Genomic DNA, 15,159 nt, shown 5'->3' with positions numbered 1-15,159 from the left:
CATGTTTAGCACCATGCAAATTAATGCAAGGTCATGGGCAAGACCCACAAAATAATTAAACCAGGTTAAGGAAGCCATGCTTTGGGATACTAAGAATTTTAATTAAAACTGTTATTGAGTTCAAATGAGGGGGTTTTGTCTGTAATTAGTGAGTAATATCTCCCTACATTAATCAACGTCACCAAAAAGTGCCTAAATTAACACTTAGCTTTTCCTATATTGCTTCAGGTCTGTGGAGTTAGTGAAGAGTAAGTTATGAAAAAAAGTAATTAAGATTAGAAGGACATTTTTTTTAAATCTTGCTTTTCTACCTGATTTAATCATGGGCACCATATTTGATAGCAGTGAATTCACACTTATTTACTGACTACTAACAATAAAAGAGTTATGGTTAGCACTACAAAGAAGGCTCAGCTGTCACTTATAAAGGACATATGATGTATTATTAGGGATTATATAGCCATTGTCTTATTTTTTCCCTCGCAATATTTTATAGTCAAAAATTCCTTTTCTATTTTTTTCAGTTAAGTGATTCACCCAAGGCCTTTATAGCAGATCTCAGTGGAAACCCTAAAAGTAAGATCAGAGAGCATGGCTTGGATGTGCAGTCATAATGGACTCAGCGAATGAGACGTTGCTTTGCCCCACCTGGTCGCTGGCATAGCAGATGACCACAATCCTCCGTCCCCACAGCATGCTGGAGAGCAAACCAGAGCATCCCTGAGAGCAAGTGGTCCAAAAGCAGCAGAGAACTCTGTGAGAGGATTGTACCCACAGAAGTCTTGTTTTCCCCAGACAGAGATGTGACACAGTTTTTGGAAAACATTGGGTAATGGTTGAGGAAGAGGACAGGAAAGTTGTTCTCACAGATGTCCCATGGCAATTGGGGGTCCACAAAGTAGAAGTATGCCTAGAACATTTTGTATTCAAACTCAGTGAACTTCAGAGTCAATGTTCTTTCATTGCACAGCTACCTGAACACAGGACTGTTGGGTCCTCCGATGGGAAAGAAATAATGTGCACAGATCTTATTCCAGATCCTTCTGGAACACAATGCACCTCACCTTTGATTCCTTGCATAGTCTCCAGGCTGGGGGCCCAATTTTGCAACTAGTGGGTCAGACGCTGAGATGTTTGGAACATGATAAAGAAGGGATCAGAGGGACTACAGTGGACTGCAGTTTCAGGATTCTCTGACAAATTATTCTTGAAGGGTTTCCTCCCAGAAGCAACAGAATGCTTCACTTTACAAACTGAAACAGCTCACAGGAATTAAAAACAAAATCCCCCCCTTCTTTTCATTCCATTCCTCTTTTTCCCTTCTTTTCTTCCTCTCCCCTCATTTCTTTCCTCCTTCCTTCCTCCTTCATTCCTTCCGTTCATTCTCACATCCCTTTGTTCCAAGTTTTCACTGAATATCTGCCATGTGCTGGGACCAGAACATCTACTATAATATTCTAAACACTGTAGGTCATTGTTTTTTATGAAGGCCTTTGTAATTTCTCATGGATTTCTTCTCTTTCTTTTCTCCATAATAATCTTATATTTGTTATTTCATCAAAACACTGATTTCTTTCAACAGCTATTAAATTGTTTGAAATCCTATAAAGATGCATTAACATCAGCCCATTTTCCTCTTTTGAAGAGCCATATTAGTGCTTCATATGAGTAAAATAAAAGTGCAACCTGAGGTATATTCCAATCACTTTATTATTTTGAAAAAATAATTCCCATTTTGCTTTTCTTTTGTCAATGATGGGATATGTAGCATTGATGAAAATAATTTTGGGGACAGATTGTGGACATATATATTAGAAAACTTGTAAATTGTAGCATCTTATTTCTCACTGGCGCTATCTCTCTGCTTCATTAAAGCTATATTTCTTCCTCTTTGCCCAAGAAAACTGCTCCTATCTCCAAAGGCAAGTTTGAAATTCTATTAAACTTAAATTGCTCAGTTACTGCAGGATCCAGACAGGCACACTGTCACACACACACACACACACACACACACACACACACACACACACACACATTTGTGGGGGGGGGGGATAGAATGAAGACCAAATGGTAAAAAGACATAATACATAAAAGAGGAAATGAAACTTAAAAAGAAGAGATACAACCTGAGAAAAGAAGCAGCAGAGAACAAGGGCAGGCTAATACACAGTCAGCTTTTGAATTGGGAAATCTGAAAGAGCAAATAGCTTCTGAAGCAAATATGCATGACACTACTATAGATTTCTGGATAATTAGGCATGAGAAATAGTAAGTGGTATATTCACCTACTGCATTTCTGTTTTTTTTAAGGTACCCAGAATTTTTTTTTTTTTCCCGTAGATGGTTTGAGACTTGGAAGTTGGTTGAGGGCAAAACTGAAAAGAGTGACAGAGATTCTTCTAAAACAGTTTTTGGCTAAGCACTGGTCAATTAATTTGACTGATGCATTGGCTTCCTAAAATACACTGAGTATCAAACACAAGGTGCAGAATTCTTAAAGGTCTCGTGCTGGTTTTTTTTTTTTTTCTTGTAGTTTAAAAAAACAAAGCAATAAAGAGCACAGAAGGAACAACTGGGAGGGATTGGCCTCAATGTCCATTAGAGATTCACTGATGTCAGAGAATGGGAAGGCTGTTAGTGTATAGTCAGGAAGCCCATCCTATAACATATGACTTTTTTTTTTTTACATTGAAAGGCAAAATATAAAGTCCTCTTTTGGGAAATAATCATTGGATTTTTTTTTCCCCCACTTGTGCCCTGAAAGTATTTCTTTCTTTCCAAATGAACATTCTGTGACATATAGCAAAATGAATACAATAAATCAATTATACTTTTATAAAATATTGATTATTGTTAATCTGTCAGCTCTATGCTTGAAGCAGCTTCTGTATCCTCAATGGCATGTTAAAAGCTCCAGTGAATAAAAGAGAAGCATGCAATCTAGTCAGTAGCAACTTCCAGATTAAACTCTCAATAGCACACAGGAGACAAAAGTAAAGGTTATATAGTAGTAAGGAATTTTGGACAAGCAAGTCCACTAGTCTGGAATACAAAGAGTACAAAGTATGACTAGTGTTTCCAATAAATGTTTCCAAGTCATTTTCCTGGGAGGCCTCTGATAGTACCAACCCAAAAATCTAGTCTAAATGTTTTTGTTTAGAGTAAGTAAGTGAGGTACACAAGCTGATTTTTGTGTTTATTGGTTTGGGGGTGGGGGGATTTGCTTTGAGAGTGGAGGAATATATTGACACTCCCATGAGGAAAATCGGGCATTCCTTTCTGCTGACCATTCCGCTCCTCCTGCCCATCAAGTCTGATCCTAATCTCAAGCCTTCTGAGCACATTTTCTGAGATATCCCCTTCTGTTCTTTCTTATTCACGGTTCTATAGTGGGGTAGGAAAAATTTTTTCTACTGTTCTAGATTCTTTCAACTGGTATAATAATTAAGTCAACATGAGACAGAGTAATAGGAGAAAGTGGCCAAATTTAATTATATACATATGTCTGAGAGAGTCGGAGACCCCACATACATGAGAAGTTCACAGACAGAAAGGTTAAAATGGATTACATAACATACTAAGCCAAAAAAATTAGGTAAGAGCCCTGAGGCTTCAGAGGGGAGAAAGGTCATTCACAGGAGGATAAAAGAGCAGATATTCAGTAATTAGAAGTTTTCCCAGCCATATACATCAGTCATAAAAAGTTATTTCTTGTAATACAGGCAGGACCTCCAATTTAGATTCTTCTAGGTAGTTAAGAGAAGGGTAGAAGTTTCTCATAAGCCTTCAGGGTCTTGTATTCACTCAAAATAATCCACATACCAAAGTGGCTCATCTTGGGGAGGCCTGTTTCTAACCCCTTCAGTGACATCTCTGCAAGGCAGAGTTTACCCCTTATCATAGGGGAGTGAAGTGCTCCCATAGTAAAATGTTGTTTTCTCTTCCTTCCCCCTCCTTTCATGTGTGCATGTATTCATTCATTCACTCATTCAATAAGCACTTAAGACCTGCTATAAACAGGTACTATTCTAGATTCTTGGAACACATCAATGAATAATAAGGTGAAGAGCTGCAGCCTTGTACAGCTGACATTCTAGCAAAGGGAAACAGAATGTTAAACAAGAAACATATTAAAGGATCTATATAACATATAGAGTTGAGCCATTCAATGGAAACCAAAGAGAAATAGAAGAGAAGGAAGAAGGAGAAAGGGCTACAGGTTGCATGTTAAAAATGGTTATCAGAAGAGGCCTCATTGAAAAGGTGATATTTAAGAAATAAGAAGCAGCAAGAGGCCAGTGCTGGAGTAAGGTGAGAAAGTATGGTGAAAGAGGAGGTCAGAGAGAGGGAATAGATCATATAGAAACTTGTAGGTCATTATAAAAATTTTGAATTTTTCTTTCATAAAATCTTCAAGAAAATCCTACTAATTTGTAGAGAACTGACTGAACAAAATAAAAATATGTGGTATTTTTTCATTCTCATTTATGACAAAGTATAATTTCAATGATCTACACTCAGAATACAAGTTAAAATTATATATTTAAACATATTTCTATTTTTTTTTCAATTTAGGTAAAATATAACCCTAGAACTATCCTCAAAAATGTCCATTCCTTCATCTGTTTAATAACATCTAAGAGAAGGACTGATAGTACTCATACCCATGCCTGACCCTGTCATGGTTCAGCTTAAATGTCTACAACATTTGTCATGACTGATAGTTGTATGGCTCCACAACTGAAGTGCAAATAATGAGGGTCTCAAGTGGTAAAAATGCGGGAAAAGCAGGGTCTACCTAGTACTAAATATATTTAAACAAAGACACAGTGACCATCTAACAAAGATCTCATGAGAAGAATTTCTATTTTGTCAAATGGATTGGAAGACCACTTCTCAAGAAAAATAGAATTTCAATAGACTTTTTTGAATACTTATAAGCCAGAGATTTCTAGAAGCACTTTATATAATTATGTCATATAACCCACACTATACTCAACCCTCTGAGTCTGGATTTTATTGTGCTCACTTCATACAAAAGGTAAATGAAACAACCCAAGTTCATAAAACTAGTGAACTAAGGGGGCAGAATATAAATCCATATCTGTTTAATTCTAAAGCCTTTGTATTTTTTACTAGAGGCCCGGTGCACAAATTCGTGCATGGGCCAGCCAGGGGGAGGGGATGTGGGAGGTTGGCTGGCCAGCCCGCCCCTGACTGGGGTGAGGGGGACCAATTGGAGGCAGGGCCGGCTGGGGGAGGGGGCTAACCAGGGGTAGGGCCAGCCAGAGGGAGGGGCTGCAGGTGGTTGGCCCTGGCCAGCCTTGGCCCCTGGTGTAACTCCTGGTGGAACTCCCAGTCAAGAGGACAATTTGCATATTAGGCTTTTATTATATAGGATTGTTGTAAATCCTTCCATCCTAGCTCTCAGAATCTAAAAATAGTCTTAACAAACCAACCTTTACCTAACTATTTATTTATTTCCAGAACATATCCATTTAGCAGTCTTATATTAAGTTCCTCACACACTCAAGGCATTGTTCCAACACAGGTGGAGGACACAGAACTGGAAGATATTAATTACAATTAGATGATCAGAGAAGTAGAACTGCCCCTTGGGTATTGTGATCTTGGTCTTGATTCTATTTCGGGCACACTTGATGTTTTTGTTTTGTTTCACTTCAGTATCTTTGCTTCCTCTACTCTGCCTATAACTATCATCTAATTATCCAATTGATAAATATCTCAACAGCTTTATCATTCAGTTGTAACTAAAATAAATACTACTGAAACTAGCTCCAATGAAGCCAAAGGGCATTTAGTAAATTACATAACTAGAAATACAGTTTGTATGAGTCTCAGGCTCACTGGGTCAACCAATTTAGATGATGTCATCATGCCCCATGTCATTCATGTTCACTGTCACACTCTTTCTGACCTACCCCCTTGCATATCTCGCTGCCTGGCTTATATCTACTTAGCTTAACCATCTGTTATTAGAAGAAAGCATTAGAAAAAGGCAGAGGGTTTAGGACTGCCAACAGCTTTGGTTTCATCTCCTTTCAACTCCTTGACCCCTGAGGTAAGGCCTCTGGTTTTCTAGTTCTAAATTTTGCAAATGTCCAAAGAAAGACACTGAAAAGTCCAGCCAGATCAGCTGAGTAGGGCACTATGAACGGTTGGGCATAGATCATAAGGTAAAATGAATGCAGGGGCCATGGGATTGAATATCCCAACACAGTCATACAATTAAGCTTGCGGAGAAATATTTTCTCTAAGGAAAAGGCAGGGTGGTGCAGAAGTTCCACAATTAAGCAACAGATGTCCATCACAAGACACATATTAAATGCTACCCTCTTCATAGTCCCTCCTGAGCCACCCAACATGCATGATCTCTCACCTCTTAAAGTCATTGACACATTGACTTTGTCACTTTTCTAGACATTGTTACATTTATCTGAAAAAAAAAAAAGAAAAAGAAGATGTTTCTAAATTGGTATCTCCAGTGCCCAGGGCATCATAAAACCATAGAAGAATCAGAAATTTCATAAATTCAGAGAGAGAAAATTTCACAAATCTTGGAATAAATTGGTAAGATTAAGTAATATTTGAGAATTATTCATGATTAGTGAGAAATTAGTATAGTTGATACTATTTGCATTAACCTATTATCTAGCAAATGTTTATGCTGTGTGGCTATAGCTAGATTTTTTTATTGTTATTGATTGGATTTCAGCAAAGATCAACTAACTAGAAATGTTTATTAACTGTTAGTTGAACAGTGGAAATCCAAGGTATCTGGACCATAATCAGGCCCTTCTGTAGACCTGTTGACAACTTACCCAATAACAGGCACAATAATTTGGAATGTAGGTCTTACAACACGAATCTATCAAGTAACATCAATCATTACACATGTTTAAAGAAAAATCTTAAGAGAACAATGGAATGTGCCAATATTTTTCTTTTTACAGCCCTATATGTCAATCGATACAATATAGCTGCCTGTTATGTCATGAATTTTGATTTGCCAAGAACTTGTTCTCTTCTTCTAAACATCAGAGGTGTATACCATAAAAGTCAGGTATAAGGCAGTTACATAATTAAATGGAGTAAATTTTTTCCCTGAGATCAGCTTCCTAAAGTAGCTACACTATATTTGATCTCTACTACTTGGGGGTAATCTTATCTAATGTTTGACTGAATGTACATTCAATTTACACTCCTGGATTTACATCAATAGCAGTCTCAGTTTTGCAAAAGCAGAAAAAATCTGGCTAACTTAACCACACTCTAAAGGGCCTTCCCAGCTGTAACTGTTGCTTTGGTAAATGTTTTGTTATGAAGTTGAGGGTTACAGGCAACAGAAGAAACTTCAGTGGTATGTTTAAAATTAGTCTGAAGCCCAGATTCAGAAATATAAAAGTACTTCACACATATGTCTACATTGTTCCTAAACTTTAATATGCTTTCACAGCTATTCAACAATCACTTGTTCTGCAAATTTTGTATCTTGTTTGATGTACTAAGTACTTTTACCTAAATTTGACAGATAAGTAGACCAAGTCTAAAAGCTAACAGTGAGCCCAAGGTCATAGAGCTAGTTTCTTAGTTTCTTTAGTTGTATGCTGGCATACCTGTAAATTTCTGAGAGAGATATGCCTTATGTATTATTCCCCAGAATTATGTAACCAAAGAGTCTTTTGTAGGTGTATGAAAAAACACATTTTGAGAAACTTACCTCTATCAGTCTTAGAAGAAAACAGACCCTTACCCATAGGCCTTTTTATACTGTGTATATTTGAAATATCGTTGATAATGATATGGAAGCTTTTCAAGTCTTGTACCTTTTCTCTAAGAAATTCGCAAAACCAAGTAAAGGATGCCTAATACAGTTTGTTTAAGAAACCCCGATTAGTGGTTCAGACAGATGCTTTCTGGAATAACAACCAGTGAGCCGTGCCTGGAACGCTGTGAAATGTTTTGCACACAAAATGTGTCCTTATGCATGAAAAGTCAATATCTGTTGTGAGTGGTTATCATCTGGTGGTTAGTTTGAAGGGCTGGGAATTAGGGTAGCTCATTCCAGCTGAGGCTCTCACCCCTCAATGAAGAAGCAGGAGCCAAGAAATTTACAAAAACCAAAATGAATTTCATTCTGGCTTTGTCTCAAGTTAGTACAAAAGGCAGAGCCCACACCTTGGGATCACATGCATTATGCAAAGAATTGCCCCTCCCCCCCAAAGTAGGATTTCTCTTCAAGGGCAAAGATTGCTTCACAGCATCCCCCTAAAGACTCTTGATATCTCATTCTGCATAGAGCAAGGAATACAATAGCCACTCAACAACCTATTTTTATTAATTTGAGCTGCTTTTTATTGAGACAGAAATTATGTTTTTGCCTATATATGATTCTCCTATATCAATGGGATATATTTTAGACCAGAATGTCTGAGAAAACAGAGACCCTGGAGTCTTCTTACTGTTAAATCAAGTACTTGATTTATTTAATTCAGAAAAAGGCAGCAAATCCATTTATGTGAAATGTTGGAAGCCAGTAAGGGCAAACTTCAGCCATTGGAGCTTTTCAAATCATGAGCTTAACTTTTCAGCCATTAGTTAGATAAGATGAGGAACTTACATGCTTATAAGTAACCAATTCCACTAAGACTTTTAGCACATGTCCAGAATTAATATACTCTTAAATTTTTATACATAGGAATATATGGTTGTTTTATTTTTTAGCTGGTTCTTCTCTCTACATTTTTTTTTAAATCTCTCTGTGAATTTCTGCTTTCTTGGTGGCTATTTCTTTTTCTCCCTTTCTCAACCCACATCCTCTTTCACTTTCTCCCCAATTTTTGTTGATGGTTAATAGCCAATCATTGTTGGATTAATAATAAGAGAAACATGCCTATGGAAGTAGAAGGAGTTAAAAAGGACTTTGAAAAAGTAGCCACTGTGTGACTCCCTTGTGGTCTTGAGGTCCTGTCCTATTGCCCTTATACTCCATGTACTTACTAAAGAAAAACATTCCCTTTTACCACCATTAAATGCAAGAAGGTCTTCAATAGTACTGAACCTCACCTGCATAAAGTAATAAAAAATCACAGAACCAGAAAGTAGTTCCATTTGGAGCAACTTTAGGAGACATCTAGCATGCGTGGTTTAATGGTTAAAAGTATCGACTCAAGACTGTCATCTCAAATTCATGTCTGGTTGTCATCTACTGGGATTCCCCAACTCCACCATCCCTTCCCAACTTTCAGTGTTTGACACAGATTGGACACTCTGGGTCAGTGTTGTCTTAAGTACTGTGATTGTTCTAAGCTTGAGTTCATGATTACCATTTCCACATGGAGGCTGTAATAAGCCTACTTTTGAAACCCAATTAAAACCAAGGAGAACCTTCTCACTGAATGAAAGGTGACTGCATTTCTATAATCTGCCACTCCCTCATCCAATTGTTTTTTCTGATTTCAAGCCAAATACATTACTAAAAATCATACATACACATATATGTATATATACATATACAGATAAATATAAATACATGTATACACACACACAAAGAAGTGGAGCACTTTGGAGAAAGATTATTAAAAAGAGAAATTAATAAGCATTGTTCAAAAAAATTTCTAGGTATGCAAAAAATAGGATTAACTGCTTATTTTCTAATTCTAAATGTAAGTATACTATGGAGAGATTTACCAATTATACTTCATTATAGCAAACAAAGCAAAAATACAAATTATTTAGTCTTATAATGACCTTTTTTTCTGTAAACCATATTCCTTCTTGGTATGAACTAGAGCTATCAAAACAAAATAAAACAAAAATCCATTTTTTATAGAAAACTCATGATCTGAAGTGACTTCAGAAATTAAAAGATGTCATCTGATATAATTAATTTTACATTTCCTTCCCACCTCCAAAATTATGTATTCTAACTAGGGTTTGCACAGAATTTTATTTTGTTATCTTTTTTTTTTTTTTGATTGAGTGTTAGTTGGATGGTGACAGACACCAGCTGAATAAGATTTGGAGAGTTGACCAGTAATGTTTAAGAGAAAAGCTAACTTTGGAAGTGTTGGCCTGCTAAAGAGCTGAAGATTTTGCCTTCTTAGTTACAGTTAAAACGAAATATATTCTTCCATTGATTGTTTTATTTAAAAATGCTATAATTAAACAATAAACCAACATGTATTTATTTTAGAAACTACATGTTATGAACAGCCAAGAGAGAAAGCATTTATTATATAGTGATTAATTGTAGATTATTTGTTGTGACCAGATCAACAAAATGCTATTACTATAGACAATTCCCCCAGGATACAAGAATGACTTTGTTATGCAAAAATGTCTCTGTGTAAAGCTTTATGCCAGAATCAGATTTTACTATGACAGCACTTTATTCTACATAGCTAGCAGCACAGAGCCCTGCTCTCTGACCTGTGCTGTGAACATGAGGGAAAAGAATACTCATTGCTCCCCTTGTCACTCTTGGAGAAAAGAGAAAGGTGTACTAGCAGAACTTCGAACCAGAAGCCTCAAGTCCCAGCTTGACAATTACTCTTGGGAAACTCACTTACTTCAATTTCCTCATCTGTACAATGTAGATAATAATTCCTGATTTAATGACTTCCTAGAGTTATTGTAAAGATCAAGCATTGAGTAAAAGTGTCCCCCCCACCAAAGTATGCTGTGATAGATATGTGCAAGAACCTAAGGTTTGTTTGTTTGTTTTAATTGAGCATTGACATAGATGGCACAAGGGTAAGGACCAAGCTGCACATCAGAGTTAATAGTAAAAATATGTAGCAAGAGACAAAGATGCAGCTCAGGTAGAGTGGATACTTGAATAGTTGTATCAGCGAGTGTCGTTGGTATCCTCACACTGGCATTTTTGGCATTGTAGCTAGCTCATCCAGGACATAGTCTGAACTCCCCGTTAATACTCAGTATCTCTAGACCACTCTGTCATCCTGTATCCTTTGAGTGGGGAGTCCTCTCCTTCAATGTCTGCTAGACAAGAGGGCTTATTACATTACCCTTATTGAATTTCCTTTTGCTCTTCAACTCTCATTGCCTATGTCCTCTCATTTCTATCAGGCTTATAACATTTAATTTCTCTTTTCCTCTCCTTATTGAGTCCAATTTTTATACCAATTGGGAGGCTACAGGATGTAGCTTCCACTCCAGTGGGAGTTCTCCATGGAAGCTGACAACCTGACTTGTTAATATCATTACCAATTAATCATTTTAATCACAAGGAATATGCTGAAATTCTTATTTAAACTTTTCAAGTATCTATGGCTCCTGACTTAAATGGGACAGTTTAACTCCCGATTGGTAAAGACTTCCTTTTCTTTCCTTTGGCCATGCCTTCCTAGATTTATGATCATCCATTGGTACTGAGTTTCATAGTAGATTAAAAGGTAGATTGGTCCTTTTTGGAAACCTGAAATAGTTCTCCCAGATCCTTTATAGCTATAGTTGAAGGCTTTTCATGCTAGCTTTCAGGTTTCTATACAATCAGTTCAACAAAACAATAGGAATCTCTATACTTTGTCAGGTTTACTTGTCCCTATCTTAAAGTACCCACTCATTAATTTAGGATTCTTCTTCAGGCTGCCTTATTCCCACCTTAGCATCTTTTCACATGCCTTTTTCTAATTTTCATGTTCTTTTCTCTTCTCTTTCAGCCAGAGCACTTCTAAGGTCTCCATTTTTCCTGCTTGGTTGAGGTGTCCTCTCTCTGCACATATTTGTTGTACTACATTCAAATACCTAGTCATTTGTTGTCTTTTTACATTATCTAATTTTTCCATTGGTATTGCCTTCCTCACCTTACCCTGGAAATACTTTGAGGTAAAAAACCATGTATTGGAATAAGGTGTCACAGAGATGAGCCAATAATAGGCAAAAGGATGCTATAGACTTACCAGTGTGCAATCAAGTGTGACCACCAAACCTTGCAAAGCACTTAGTTTACAGGCTGGTTCTATACCCTTAACCATTAGACTGTTTTGCTCCATAATGATTGACTGAGTCTGCATTAAACATTTGCACACAATCAACTGGCTTGTGTATGTTGAGAACAAGGGTAATAACCTCACATCCAGGAATTTTAGAGTATTGAAGGATGGGTTTCAAAGGTTTTATTGATGTGTTAAAACAAAGTGAACATACAGAAAGCCAAGAGACATATGAAAAATGCTAATCACTAATCATTGGAGAGATGCAAATCAAAATGACAATTGGGTGTCATCTCACACCTGTCAGAATGGCTATCATCAACAAAACAACAAACAACAAGTGTTGGCAAGGATGTGGAGAAAAGGGAACCCTCAGACACTGCTGGTGGGAATGCAGACTGGTGCAGCCACTGTAGAAAACAGTATGGAGTTTCCTCAAAAAAATTAAAAATGGAACTCCCATATGACCCAGTGATCCCACTTCCAGGAATATATCCTAAGAAATTAGAAACACCAATTAGAAAGAATATATGTACCCCTATGTTCATAGCAGTGCAATTTGCAATGAGTAAGATTTGGAAACAGCCCAAGTGTCCATCAATATACAAGTGGATAAAAAAGTTGTGGTACATTTATATCAAGGAATACTATACAGCTGTTAAAAAGAAAGAACTCTTACTATTTGCAATAGCATGGATGGACCTGGAGAGTATTATGCTAAGCAAAATAAGCTAATCAGAGAAAGGTAAGTATTACATGATCTCACTCATATGCGGACTCTAATGAACAACATAAACTGATGAACAAAATAGATCCAGAGACACAGAAGCATGGAATAGACTGTGGGACCTCAGAGGAAAAGCGTGGGTGGGTGGGAGAGTGGGTAGGAAGAGATCAACCAAAGAACTTATATGCATATATGCATAACCCAAGAACACAGATAATAAGGTGGTGAAGGCCTGAGGAGGGTAGTGGGGGCAGGTTAGAAGAGGTCAATTGGAGAAAAAAAGGAACATATGTAATACTTTCAACAATAAAGATTTAAAAAAATAAATAAATACTAAAACATTGAATGCAAAATGTCCTGTATATTTGAGTCTGTCCCTTATCCTTTGTCTTTCCCACTTACAAGAATTCACAGCTTCAAATACTCTCAAAGGAGTCCATGACTTCCTTCCTAGGAAATGAGGAGCCCCCACACTAAGACCAGGACGATTATGATGGAAGCCAACCATCACGTAAGTAGGTAAGGAGGTTGACAGGCAGCAAAATAAATTGGAGAGAAGTATACAGGTTTGCTTCCAAATTCTACCTTTATTTCTTAGTGAATTTAGACTGTTATATCAGGAAATGCCTGTTCAGGTCTCTTAAAACAGGTTTCTGTAGTGGTCTAGGCAGAGATTTGCTGGCCCCCATCCTTCTTATGGGGAATCTTCCTCCCACTCCAGCCTGATGCCCACAGCTGATCAGTCGAGTGCCCCAGGCTGTGTACTGGTGGGGTAAAATGCCTAAAGCAAACCCAGAATTAAGGAGCTCCACAGGGAGTGGCCCTGAGGGGATTAAGGAAACAAGGCTCTGATTTCCCCTCTAGCAACAATCCTGTTTCCTCACTATCCCTTCAGGGTGAGGAGTCAGGGTTGGCTCAGCGTGAATTAGTATCTCAAAGCAAGCCTGCCAACCAGGTCCACAATAATTGTCTTCCCTTCCCATTTTAGGAAAAGAAAACCTCATTTCTGATTTTCCCCTGGACTTTAGCTCTCATTCGGTTCCTATCTGCCTGGGCTAATGCAGTCCAAAATTGCTTTTTTTCTCACACTTTTGATGTTCATCCTTTACTTGGCTTCCCTCTAGGTTAACAGTGACTTTCTGAGGGTCTAGGGTGGGGGAGGGAGTGAATGCATGATGTTAATATAGTTCTATCTCTTTTTTCTTTTAGAGTAGCAAATCCCAGTTCCCAAAAAGGCTCTTCCACAAGGCTTTTAAACACCTGAACTGCTCCTTTGAGGATTAGTGTATGTGGAACACAGCCTTAGACTATAAAACATGGAAGGAGAGACAAAGTAAAGTTTGCAAAATGTGTCCTGTTTAAACTTAGATTGGAGGTGTGTTCATCTTTATTCACACCTAGTCCTAATTTTACCTCTAGTTCTCAAAAACTCACTGTTAGGGTCACCAAAGGAGGTATGCACGAGGCCAATTTAAAGAATTATAAATGTATTAGGTCACTTGGAAAACCAGATGGGCTGAGCCCCAGAATGGCGCCAGCCCCCAGGGATGGAGAGTTAGAAGTTTTAAAGGACTCTAGGTGGGCTTTTCCAGTGGAGAACTCTCTGGGCGGATCCAGATGCTGGGAAAGTCTGGAGGGGAGAGATAGGGGAGAGATAATGGTCTTAGCAAGTAGAATGTGGTCTAAAGGAAAGCGAATGTCTGTTGTGAAGTGGTCTAAAGGTCAGTTCCCAGGGGAGGGGGTACAAATGCAATTATTTGATCAGGCCTGCTTCCAGGTCTGAGCCTTTTAGGTCTGGTTTTAGGCTTTCTCATGCTGACGTGCTTTCACACTCTTCTACTAGCAAGGACCTGGGAGAACGTTCCAATAGAGGAGCATGCTGTTCTGGGCCAATGCTCAGTTTCCTTATGGGATAAATAGTTGATGACTCCCCAAATCCCTAAGTCTGAGCATTCTAAATTCTCTAGCTGCTCTCTGGTGTGACATAGAACCATGATTCAGATTATATATATATTTAAAGTGGGTAAGAATGATAAGTTTTAGAGAAAAGAATGACCCCTGAGTACTTGCTTTAATCTATGACAGTTATTGGTCAGCTAAACTTTGAACCAAGCACTAACCCTATTTGCATCTCCTAGCCCTATGCACCTGTCCTCAGCTGATGACTGGAAGGGGCTTCAGGACTCATTTGGGCACCTTAATACTATGGTTTGTGGTATTTGCAGTCCTGTTTTCCCTTAAAGGCATTTTTCTTTATCAGGAGATATGAAGTCATTTAAAGTATGAGCAAGTTTACACTTAGGGAGAAAATAAAGTAAAATGTCTATGGTGAAATAATACTATTGGGTTTACAAATGTTTTCCCATTGGATTTGTTTGTGGTAAAGTTGAATACGAGTTGTGACAAAATAATAAAATTGACTAAAACATTCCATACAAACAACGTCTTTGACTC

The sequence above is a fragment of the Plecotus auritus genome (assembly GCF_963455305.1).
Source record: "Plecotus auritus genome assembly, chromosome: 8".
Lineage (NCBI taxonomy): Eukaryota > Metazoa > Chordata > Mammalia > Chiroptera > Vespertilionidae > Plecotus > Plecotus auritus.
Note: the sequence above shows the minus strand (reverse complement) of the source record.